At 36.5% G+C, this 12,515-nt stretch overlaps 1 long non-coding RNA gene across 1 annotated transcript in view; it reads right to left on the bottom strand.

The window, feature by feature from the left end:
* Window positions 1-11,236, bottom strand: part of LOC134510753 (uncharacterized) — a 29,346-nt gene extending 18,110 nt beyond the window's left edge. The window contains exon 1 of the long non-coding RNA XR_010069720.1: window positions 11,168-11,236. This is a non-coding gene — a long non-coding RNA (uncharacterized LOC134510753). The remainder of the gene's footprint in view (window positions 1-11,167) is intronic.
* Window positions 11,237-12,515: the final 1,279 nt, after the last annotated feature.

Raw genomic sequence — 12,515 nt, 5'->3', positions numbered from 1 at the left:
TGGTTTTCCTGTAGTAGTCTTCAAGTGGTCAATGGACAAACAAATGCAGTTCCAAAATAAACTCCATTAACATATAAGTCACCTTACCTGTGTTTCTGCATTGGCTGTAAAGAGACCTGAGCAGAGACAAACTGCTAACACAGAACACAGAACTTAAAATCCTTTCTCACCTTATAATCAGAGAAAATAATTTAATCAAATTCAATGCAGGCAGTGAAGAGAATACTGGATTTTCTTCCCCAAGTGATGCTCTAGGAAGGCCTTGAGAATTACTGGAGAAGTTCCAAACTGCTTGAAAGGTTTTAGGCAAACTTCATAGTTTTAGCTGCAGAGGAGCTCATTTTTTCTTTCAGATTTCAAGAGAAGTGCTCTCTGAAAACAGAGCCACTGCTCCGCTCAGAGATTATTGATAAAATTAAATGCCAAAATTGAAATCGCTCTTTATCTCTTTACAAAATAATTACATAAAGATCCAAATTTGGAGTGGATACTCACATGGAAATACTTATTCAAATAAGTGAAATTAACAGGAGCTGGTCCTTAGTTTAGAATGAAAGGATTGACATGAAGGAAGCAAAGGTATGTTTTTGTTAATTATTGCTATTTATAAATGATCAGTTCAATTCATCCCAAAAGATTATGGCTGAATTCTCATTTACATTAAGTTCTCTTTATACCTCTTCAGAAGTGCATAGGGGCTTTGAAATGTATGTAACTGTAATTGATGTCAGAACAACGTAAAGTGGCCTTAGTGCAGTTGAGAATAAGGCCCTTAATTTAGAATGTTTCAAATGTGTTAAACCAACATAAAAAATAGTAGAATATTTTTATATTTTAAAATGTTTTTATACGAATGTAATTCAAAGGCAGATTTAATTTTTTTAAAAAAGCATAAATGTGAAGTGACTAGTTTGTAATATCCACTTATCTTTTCTTGTAATTTCTCTCAATGTTTAATAAGGATTTTTACTATATTGCATAAAGCCTAATGTTCCTTATGTACATTTACAAGATTCAATGCAATGGCTCTGAAAGAGTTGGTATGGTTTATTATAAACAAAACAACTGTCTTGTCCCTTAGCTAAAAACAGTCTAAATGTAGAAACTTAGGTAACAGCTTTCAGATTTCAAATATCAGAATATGCTTAAGGATGCTTATGGAAATCTTATAGCTTTAGTGTGGTGTCTATCCATCAAGTAGTAGTTTACTGATATATTCACTTATATGAAGTTATAGAATAGACCACGTACAAACTATTCCTCTTATTGAAACTTGGCTGCTGTCCAGATATGAATGCAGGAATCACGGGACAAGAAAGAAAGCAAGCAAAATTCCTCTCCTGCTAGAGGCAGAAGGTAGACTGCTCAGCCTCAATAATTGTAGTCTGTCTGTAGCAGTAGTCTTGCCTGGTATGAGTTTATTGAAAGAGATTTCATGGTTAGAACTGCCAAGCAGATAAAGGGGTTTTCTTAACTGTTAAAGTAATTCTGCATCCCTCATCCACCCTAAATTTCTCTTCTTGGTGCCATGTTCCTTTGGAGCTTGTCCTTATCCTTTGCACATTTCAGCAAATGTACACCTACTTCAAATGAATTAAAATATTTGCTGAAAAGTTGGATAGATACCAAGTTTTGTGTCAACCAATGCATGATATTCACAAGAATATTTCAATTAAAATTTTTTAATTGCAGAGTTGCAAATAAGTATATCTCCCTTCATAAAAAAAAATGCATGGATTTCGTTCTGCTCATCAGACTTTGTGCCCTTCCTTTTTCATTTACTGCCTCTTAAACACAGAACCGAGGACCAAATTTTTCCACCCCATAGCTCATGGTTCGCTTTAACTGCCTGCAGCAGAGTTTGGGAGAAGAATCTGTAACTCAGATTCTGGGACTGAGAGCTTAAGCAACAGAGTTTTGACTCTAGACTTCAGGACCACAAATTTTAGTAAATTTCTGGCCAGAATTACCTGGGAGACCATGAAGAGGAGCAGAGTTGCTTTGGATGGCTGATGGATTTAGAAAAAAATAATAAATTGCTAGCACTCAGAAACAAAGTATTCTGTCCTACAGAAAGATAAGACATTTTGGCAGGAGGCCAAGCAGGAAATTCTTAAAAATCTAAAATGGAAAGAGAGAGCATACATAAAGTGGAATCAAGGACAGGCAATGAAAGAGGAGTGCAACAGCATTTCTTACGCTTTTCGGGGTGAATACAGAAAAGCCAAAGCCCAGCAGGATTGAGCAAGCTATCTTCATTAGTGGCAGGTGATAAAAAAAAAAGGCAACAGTTGCAAATTGGGATCTTCAGATTGACATTAGGAAAAACTTCTTCATTATAAAGTTAGGACAGCAGAGAAATAGATTGCCCATAGAGGTCCCTCCAAGACTCCACTAGGTAAAGCAACTGCTGACCCACTCTAGTATTGAACGTAGTCCTGATTCGAGCGGGAGGGTGCCTAGGTGACTGTTAAATGTCCTTCCAGCCAACATTCATAGAATCATAGGAATATTCCTATGATTCTGAATATATGTATGTATAGAAACCTTTTTGAAGTCTGTTTCAGAATCAAAATTAATCACACTAACATTAGCAGACCAATGGTTTACAATCTCTGTTTGCTCTTTGCTATGTGCAAGGTCATCTTCCTTTTCACTGTTCACTCTTCCTTACATCTTTTTACTGACTCTTCTTTTTTTCCATCACATCTACTTCATCTACTTGCTCCTACCTTTCATGCTTTTCAAAGCTCTGAGTCTCCCTACCTATTTGTTCTCTGACTCTAATGAGTTGCTCTTTGACATTTCCACTCCATCAGTGATAGTAGCCCAAACTATTCACTTGACAGTTTCTGCCACAGGAGTCTTAGCACTTTTACAAATAGAGTGCACTCCTTGAATTAGTGCATAAAGCCATTAACCTCTCGTCTTTCAATTCCCGTCTTGAGACCCATAGGATTTGGAAACAGCCAACTGATAATGGCTAGGTAAAAGGCCAATGGGGACTGCCGAAACCTATTTTAAAAGTTTACAATGATGTAGAACCATCAGGTTCAAAAATACCATAATAGATAACCTTTATTACAATTATTATAATCTTATTATGGTTCCTGTCCTCATCTTCTGCCTCACTGCAGATCTGCTGCCTACCTCTGCAAGCTAGGCAGCACACTTTCCATGATGTTGCCACTGCACTTCACAAAAAAGGTCCATATCCTTTTTAATCTCATATAAATGGATGTAGAATAAGCCTCAATGTCAGTATTTGTGTTTAAGAAAGTTATTTAATCTTAACAGTGTTGTTTCAGAAATTAAGAATCATTCCAGTAACTATGAACATAATTTAAAAATGATTCTTATAGTTCAACAAAGCAGCTGAAATTTCCTTCTGTTTTTTTATTGGAGAGCAGTAGATTTTTATTTAGAAAATAATTTCTTTTATTACAAAGTAATTCACAGGACTCATAGGTTACCATATACAGAAAAGTAAAGGCAGATAAAGCACAGTATAAACCACATTGAATATTAATATAAAATCCAAATCTACGTAAATACATTAAGCCTGGATCTGATATTCACAATGTATTGGACCTGTTATCTGGGGACCGAACTGAGATTACATCAAATTCATTACCAGTCTTAGATGACAGGAAGAGAAAAAAGGACATGTATTCTTGTTAGTAAAAATGTTATAAATTGGAGTTTGATTTGGCTATCTACCCTGAACAGCAACAATTCAAGGGAACGGTACCCCAGGAGACTAGAGACAAAAATGTGGCTTGAAGGCCACAGTCCTTCCTGGATTTCTCTTTGCTCTGATTGAGATGTAAGTCACTTCTTTTTTTCCAGATAATCCATCTTATTCCTCTTAAAGCATCAGTTCAGCTATATACATAGTTTTTGCCTTCCAAAATTCCTGCTCCCTGATGATGTGCCTGCATGGAGAAAAATTGGGTGCAAAGTTCTTTTTGTCTCCTCTGAGGACAGTCCGTGCAAATAAATATCTTGCTTTTGAATGAAAGAGCTTATTCCCCACAAAATATAGATTTTATGGTAGGAATTTTCATTATCAGCTTACAGGGAAGGTCTAAGCAGCAGAACAACCATGCTTATCAATGGCTAATGGCCTTTCCTCATGTTCTATGGGTAAAAGAAAAGTTATTTCAGTAAACATAAAAAAGGACCACATACAAATGCAACTGTTTGTGCAGCTAATTATATGTGAAAGGCAACAAGCTGTACAAACAGGGAGCTAGGAAACTTTGTATTCTCTTCCACATTCTACTTTCTGTAAATTTGACCATTTTCCCATTCTGTCTTTGTTTTCCCATTTATAAAATGTGAATAGTAACAACAAGTGGAGAATTTTTAAAAACAAAACAAACAAACAAACAAACAAAAAGATTTTAAAAAGCAGCAATTAAGCTTTTATTCCTGAGGGAAAAAAAAAAAGGATAAATATTCCTTTTATATTTGTAGACTTCAGAATGTGTTTGTGAAACATTTAAAAGTATTTGTTGAGGTTTTCCAAAGGAGTAAATACTTTTCTCATTTGATTATGCATGAAAAGCAAGAAGCAGCAGATACACAATATCTCCGGCTTCATTAATGAAAGGATCTACTGTAAATATCTTCCTTATGATTATGAGAACAGGATTTTACAGCAGCTCAATCACATAATGTTTTCTCTCTATTTTCCTTTTTACCCATGCCTTAGCAAAGAGAATCCCACATGCTTGCAAAACCAGGTGAAAACTGAGGCATGAAGCCTAGGTTCTCAGAAGCAGTCACTGTAATTGTCTCAGACACATTGTAAAACTGCAAATAAAAGAGCAAACAAGTTGCAGAGCTGAAGAATGCCATCCATTTCTATAGCTTTTGTCATTCTTCAGCTCCTCAACTGAACTTTGGACAGAAGATATAGTTCATCAAGTCTCTCTGTAGTACATTTCTGATCTGAAGAGGTGGGGGATTTTTTTCAGCTTACTCTTTCTTTTAATCCCCTTGAAGAAAAAGCCAGGAGCAAACAACAGTGGTGGTAACAGTTCTTTGACTGCCTGGTCACAGGAGTTTAAAAAATGAGGGATTTTAATGCTAATCTCAAGAACTCTGAAAAACTGTCTTCCAAAATCAGTGCTCAAGATGCACAATCTAAGTTATATTATCAGACAACGTGCATTCAGTTTCTTTCCCACATTTCTCCTGTATAAGTAGGGCCTACCTGGTGGGAAGAAGGACATATTTACGATATTTAAAATACAATTAATCAGTTCCTATATATCTTATAAAGTGTGACATATGGTTACTTACACCAGCTATGCACAAGACATGCAGATACGTCAGGATTTATCTCCTATACTGTTCCATCAGCATAACATTGTATATACTGGTTCTGTCCTAAACTTCATAGAACAGTATCTTGTTTCCAACAGAAGCTATAAGGACATTTCTAGAGAAAATCAAAACCAAGTCAAGCATAATGACGTATTGACATTTCACCTTAGTACAGATACTTTCAGCTCAGAAACTTGTAATGGGATGGCATCATCCATGATGCGATCGCTTTCATTGCTTTGCAGCCTACACTATGAAAAGTTTGAGAATCCCCTGGCTTATGAATACAATGAATTTTCATGAGAAATACATACTGAGAATGCTCAGAAATCATTTGGTTTCATCTCTTGCTAAGGTTGTACAGATTATAGAAGCATGGAGAAAAGGTCAGTCAAAATACGGTTTTACCTATGTACGTACCATTCTGATCATTTGCTAATAAGTGCCATTAACAGTGGCTTTGTGGGATTTATAGTGGTGGAAGAGAAAGTTCACAAGGTTCTGTATCGTAAACTTATATCATTTCATGTAATGGGTCTTCCTCCTTGAACTGTCACTGCATACTTTACAAGTCTTACATACAGCCCATAGTTTTAAGAAAAAAAAAAAAAGTATAATTTACAGAATAAAAATGAATCAACTCAGTAAATCTTCCAAAGCCATGAAGGATTCTCTTTCGATCATTTCAAAATGATGGGGAGAATTGACTAGCTACATTCTCAATCACCTAATGTCCTCCAGATCCATATTAACGTTCTGAGTGTTATTAAGACAGATGTCTGTAGCTGTGTAAATTCCCTGTGATGAAAAAGTATCTGAATAAGCAGGAAATTAGTCCTGAAATGTTGTAAAATCCTGCACTGTTAATATACCCTGAGGACGATGTTACAGCTGAGGTTTAGATGTACTTATATAAAGCTCCCTATCTTGGAGCTAATGAAGAGATACTGACAGTTTTGCTGCAGTGTCTGTGAAGTGTTTTAATGACTACAGATTAATCAGTTTCTAAAGCAGTGCTCCCTAGTGGTTCCCCACCCCAAAAATCATAACCCAAAACAAGCAACTGAATGTCATTAATAATTAAAAAATAAAGAAATAAAACAACAAGGGAAAAAACAAAACAAACCCCCCAGCACCTCACCTCTTCATGTCATGAAAGCTGGAAGCATTTTTAGTCACACTCTCCACAAGAAAAAAAGCCAGAGATGACACTGGATTTAGTGGAGCAGTCAGTTAATTGTTACGGTAAGGGTTTTAATTTTCTTCTCAATGTAAATCACAATTGAGGAAAGCATCTGCCACCTCCGATATTTCCTGTGCAGTAAATTTAAATGGATTAATCACCCTGCTTGTTCTGAAGTTCTGAAGAATGATGGGCACTTGCCAATGGGCTGTGGAGTCCCTGGCTCATTGATTTTTAGCTGTCTGGGGGGAATTGGTGGGGCTATGGAATGATTTAAATAGAAATTAAAAAATAAATCATGCTCAAACACTTTTTGCCCACCTATTTCCACGCCCTATCATCAGAAACTGATTAAAATATTTTCCTGGAGACCAGGTGGGTTTGCTAGCAGACTGTCAGGTTAGGATTGTACTCAATCACAGTCAAATGAGGATTGTAATGTTGGCTTTGCACAGGACCATTTTTACCAGTCCAACAGAATTCCTTAACAGAGCGGTGGATACAGAATATCTCAGTCAATGGCCATTTTTCCAAATAACTTCAGTGGGTTTTGTGTTCTGCCCAAAATGTGCCACCTCCCACTCTGTAATTCATGGAAATTCGGCAACTTGCAAAGCCCACATAAACTGTCCATGGACAACTGTATTGTCACATGGTGCCTTTCTCTTTCTTTACAATTGCTAAATCCCATTAAAAAAGAGAGGCTGGGGCATGGGGAAGCAGGGTGGGGATCCAACTTTCAGAGCCTGCCCAGTGCTTGTCTTAGAGGTAAACAATGTCTGTACTGCAATGGGGTCTTGAACAGTTCCAAATGTGAGAGAACATTGTAAGAAAAACAATCTCTTACTTAGGAAACTTGCTGCATCACCAAAGAAAAGCTCTTGATCCACAGAAAGACAGAAAATATGAAGCTGGGAATTAGAAAACACATTATGAGTTGCTTGGAAGAAATCCTTTGCTTTTCTGAAGAGGGTACATCATGCTTTCATGCTTCTGGTCTTTTTTTATCCTTTTTAGAAAATGTCTTGTCTTTGGGTTCCTCATATTCCCCCTTATCATTTCTTTTTTTTTTTTTTTAATTTTACTTTTGCATTTCCCTGCTTTACAGTGTATTTCAGAAGGTTAATACATATTTGTCCATTCATTATTTTATCAAAAAGCACCCTGTTCTACCAAGAGACATTTTCTACTATTTCCATGTGGTTACTAAAGTGAAGAGATTTTTTTCCCTGTTTTTTTTTTTCTGTGCCTGAGCTAAAATTAATCATACTGAAGGCCTATAAACCATTCAAAACCAAATCCTGCCAACACTCATCAGCCTTGCAGAACTGAAATGTTGGGAGGATAAATAGTTGCTTTGCTGAAATTAGTTGTATAGTTTTGTTAAAGAGAAAGGTTAGGGCATAAACGTATGGCTGAAATCTCATGCTGCTTTCATTTTCTAACTGAACCATTGATTTAAGCAGCCTGTAAAATAGCATGAAGTATAAGTAGATAACTGTTTTGACTGTACAAATTAGCTGCTTTTAAAGGTATTAATGTCTATGTAGGTACGATAGAGAACAACTTTTGCCTAAGGATCTCAATGTGCCTCGTGTATATTTACTAATTAAGCTTCACAATAAGCTTGCAAGTTAAATAAAGAGTATGAAGCTATTTTGCCAAGCACAAAGCTGTACCAGATCAGAAGACAGTAGCTATTTCTGAATGTAAACCAATATTTTTAAAAAATTCAAAGGCAATTCAACACTTTAATGAATTTTAAATGGATGTGAGCACTTGTATGAAGTCTCAGCCTTAGAAATATTACCATGAAGAATGTAATGACTATAGAATTCAGATTCCTATCACTGTCCCAAGCAAAAATCCCCTCTTTTGCAGGAGCATTTTTTCGTCAACATCATGCTGCTTCAGCCATGCTTAGCTGAATCATGGTTGATTCACAGGAAGGTGAGACAACTGCTCTATTTTCCTATCCCTGTGCCAACATAGATATGTAGCTTCTTATTCAGGTTGAAAGTACAGGTAAAAAATTATGTGGTTGTTTGAACACAGAGTTTATAATTCACAACATGGATGTAAGGGTACAAATTACTTTGATTTTTCTACTAGGTTTGTTAGTACATGGGGAATAAAGAAAGAGCAACAGTCCCTGTGCCAGTAGTGTATTATTTAATCCAGACAACACAGAGACTGGATGATCAGACTATGATGATGTTTCTAAGCAATAAAAAAAACAATCACCTTTTTTTTTTTTTTCCTCAGAAATCCTTTTCTAAAAAATGTTGGAAAAATACCATCTTCTGTCTCAGTGATACATTTGATCAGACCAACTCTTTCCTTTCAGTGGTGGACAAGCAATGACATTTTCTTCTCAGAAGGTATTTTGAGGTGGAATTTAAGTGAGAAGAGGTACAGGGTTTGTCAGACAAAGGAATGGTGGGAGACCAAAGGGCAAAGAAAGAACTGGAGAACACACAGAATGGAGACTGTGATCCGTCTGTCTACAAAGGTACAAAATATCCACATGTACTTCCCTATAGAAAGCATGAGGTTATTGAAACAGGCAAAAATAGTCTTGGGAAAAAAACAATCACAGCAATAACAAAACAAACAGACAAGAGCAATCAAGCACCTCTTGCTGGGAAATTATCCAGAGTTAGGTTTCATATGGAACCTATGTATTAAGTGAATCTGGATTATTTTGTAAGATTGGTTTTGAATATGGCTGTTTGCCTGTCTTCCTGCTCTTTTTTCTGTCTGGACAGATGTATGAGACACATCTGCATAAACTCATTGATAAGATAAAAAATACATAATATGAGTCTGAATTATCTGGATTCAGACAGCAATGGAATTTTATCCTGCTTTTGTCAGCCAGGTCCCAACAGCTTGTGGCTGCCATGACACATGCAGCTGAACCTGTAGTGTAAGTAGGGATAGGTCTGAGCTCCAGGCAGCCCTTTTCACCTCCTTTCCCCCAGGTCTGCGGAGGAAGACAGATTCCTCCACACCTGAGTTACAGTGAGTATCAACATACAGACGGCAGCTAATCATTCCAGGGAAGGTCTGGTTGTGCTAAAAGTAGAGTTTAAGCCAGGTGTCCCAGGCTGTACCCTCTCATATGCATAATATAAACATATTTATACTACTGTGTATATATACTGTGATAATTCTAGGCGGGCAATAACTAAGTATATGGTAGTTATTTGTGAATTTACCACCAAGAAAGCTGTAGAGAGAAGCTGGGAGTATGCAGTCATATAGCTCAGTATGATTTTATTTAGACAAAGAGAGCAATGGGGAACGATATAAAAATCCACTGGAGGAGGGCAAGGATTTAGGAATGCTATGGGCAACATTATTAAAACAATATAACCTAAATTGTCTCTTGTTAAGTGGATTAAAAAAGGATAAAAGACAGCTACAGTGGTTAAATGAGGAAAAGATCAAAGACATAAGGATGAAAACTAAAGGAATTGAAAAGAGGGGAAACCAAAGCTAAGAAATCTGTGATTTGTTTCCTGATTTGTGCATTTCCCTTCACAGCACAGCTGTAGAAACTTTAAAAGCTTTGAGGCCTCAGTATCAGGCCAGGTTTCATTTCGCTCCCATTTTTCAGGCTGTGAGATGAAGTGGCTATTGTCCAGCCTCTGCTGAGACCCTCAACATGGTCTGTCCTGCTGGACTCAGCAATAGGATCTGTGGGGTAATAGGACATGTCAACGCTCCTACTCATCCACTGTCCTAAAGGACTGACACCAGATGGTGCTGACCATTTCTGTCTATGTTTGGTGGTCACCAGATGAGACATCCAGCATCTCTGTTTGATGTCTCTCTTTGTTTCTTCTACTCGCATTGGAAAGAAGCAGCCAGGAAGGGGAGTTCCTAAGCAGAGGGTACGCATTGCTTTTGCAAAGCTACACTGGTGTGCATGGCACTTCTGCTTGCTTGCTTTCTAAGCTCCTCATGTGACTAATATGGTTAGGAACCATCCAACCCTTACTCTGTAGGCTCTTGGGTGATTTGAGTGCCTTTTATTCTCTTGTTCTACGCGTAACACAATGTATCTCTGATTTTGATGCTCCCAGTGCTTCTGTTGTAAATAATAATAATTACAGCAATTTGTCTCCAAGAAATTACTGTTTTAAAAGTAAAATATGTGTTCATTTCAAAGAGTTTCTTATTATACAAATATGGCACCTGTTTTCAGCTAACAGCAGGATCACAAATGCTATGATTCAGGGAGCAGAGCAGAGACTCACGAAGTTAATAAAATGTGTTGATTGCTTTATGAAGAAGTTGCAAGCTTATGAATGCTTAACACTCTGCAATTAGTGACTACCAGTGAAAACACACCCTCCTCAGGACATCAGCAAATCCATGAATTTCAATAAAGTAACAACTAAACAAATTAACAAGTGAACACAAAATCAATTATTGTGAAACAGGCTAGAACAAAACAATGACAAATGCTACTTTTAAAACAAGAACAGAAAAAAAAACAAATTAGCATTTCAAACGTAAGTGATAACAGTCTACATGTATTAATACATACAAGAATGATATATCTCATACAAAGATTTGCATGTGCACAAACAACTAATCTAAAACTACAACATTTAGAACAAAACCCACAACGAATCCTACCTATATACATTAGAAGATGGTTGCTCTTTGATCTTCTTAGGTAATACAAAAACTCCCAAACTTGTGGCTTAAATCAAAGAAATACTAATGAGAGCAAAATAATTAGACGTAGAAAAAAAATCTTTATCTTTTAAGTCTTTTAGCTTTTCATAACAGCAGCCCAACTTACAGAGGAAACCAGCCGTGAGAGTATATGATGTACTCCAGAGATCTTAATCCTTCCTTAAAGGATAGCACAGAGAAGCTTGCTGGCTTTTTAATTTGTGTAACAGGGGGGTTCACAGCAGTGTCCCATGTATGCAGCCTCTGAACATCTGAGTACATGATGTCACTAGATCAACATATATACAGTCTTGCTCTTGAAAATGATGCCAGAGGACTTACTGTCCATGGTCAAGCTGCCGTGACTTCACAGAACGGAGTCCTCTTAGATGCTTGATAATTAGGGAGCTAATGGAGACACTCAGAGACTCACTGCTTTGAATCAGATTGCTCCTGTTGATTACGTTTCAAAGGCTAGATGGCAGCATTGTCAACTCTCATGAGTTTTATCATAAGTTTCCTGATATTTGGTATTTTCCTTAAAATGCCAGCTGTCAGAATACCAAGTTTCCCTGAAATTCTGTGTTGCTTTAAAGCTATGTTTTCAGTTGTCAGATGGTTAGAAACATGGCTGTAGCTCAAAAAAGAGGGATGATAAAACTGAGGGGTTGGAGGACAATTTTATGCAGCTGACAACTAATAGCAAAATTTAAATCACTAAATAAATCACTTACAACACAGAATGAAATGATAATGAGAACAAAAGAATCATCCACTTCCCCCGGCAGAAATAAGAGGTAAAGTTCAGTACAGGTGGAGAAAAGTACTTCCTTCTTTTATTCTCAGGATTAATGGTTATTTTTAGGATATCAACTAGAGACAGTCATCTCAGACTTCCAAAGAGCTTTATCAACTTATCTGTTCTTATCCTTTCTCCACTTTGGCCTATTGTCATTTTATATAAGATCTTCAAGTCAAAGATCATCTATTTTTATATCGCTGACAAATACCAGGTACAACTCCAGTGTGAAATAAATAAATAAATACAGTATTAATAATGTCAAGTATTCATTAAAAACACTGTCACAACAACCTTCAAGGAGTAAATTCTTTTTATACTTGTAATCAGTTATGAAAAATTCATTTGTTGTTGATCCTGTATACTGCAGTTAATTTGTCAGTAATTATATGAAGGAAGTTACTAAAATTACACACTGCTTAAATACTTATGCTGCTACCAAACCCATACTTGGATTATGAGATATCCATTACTTAATATATTTTAGCTTTCAGTTAAATATCTCAT

This window comes from Chroicocephalus ridibundus, chromosome 2 (assembly GCF_963924245.1).
Source record: "Chroicocephalus ridibundus chromosome 2, bChrRid1.1, whole genome shotgun sequence".
NCBI lineage: Eukaryota > Metazoa > Chordata > Aves > Charadriiformes > Laridae > Chroicocephalus > Chroicocephalus ridibundus.
The sequence above is the reverse complement of the archived record's forward strand: the minus strand, read 5'-3'. Positions and strand labels throughout refer to the sequence as shown.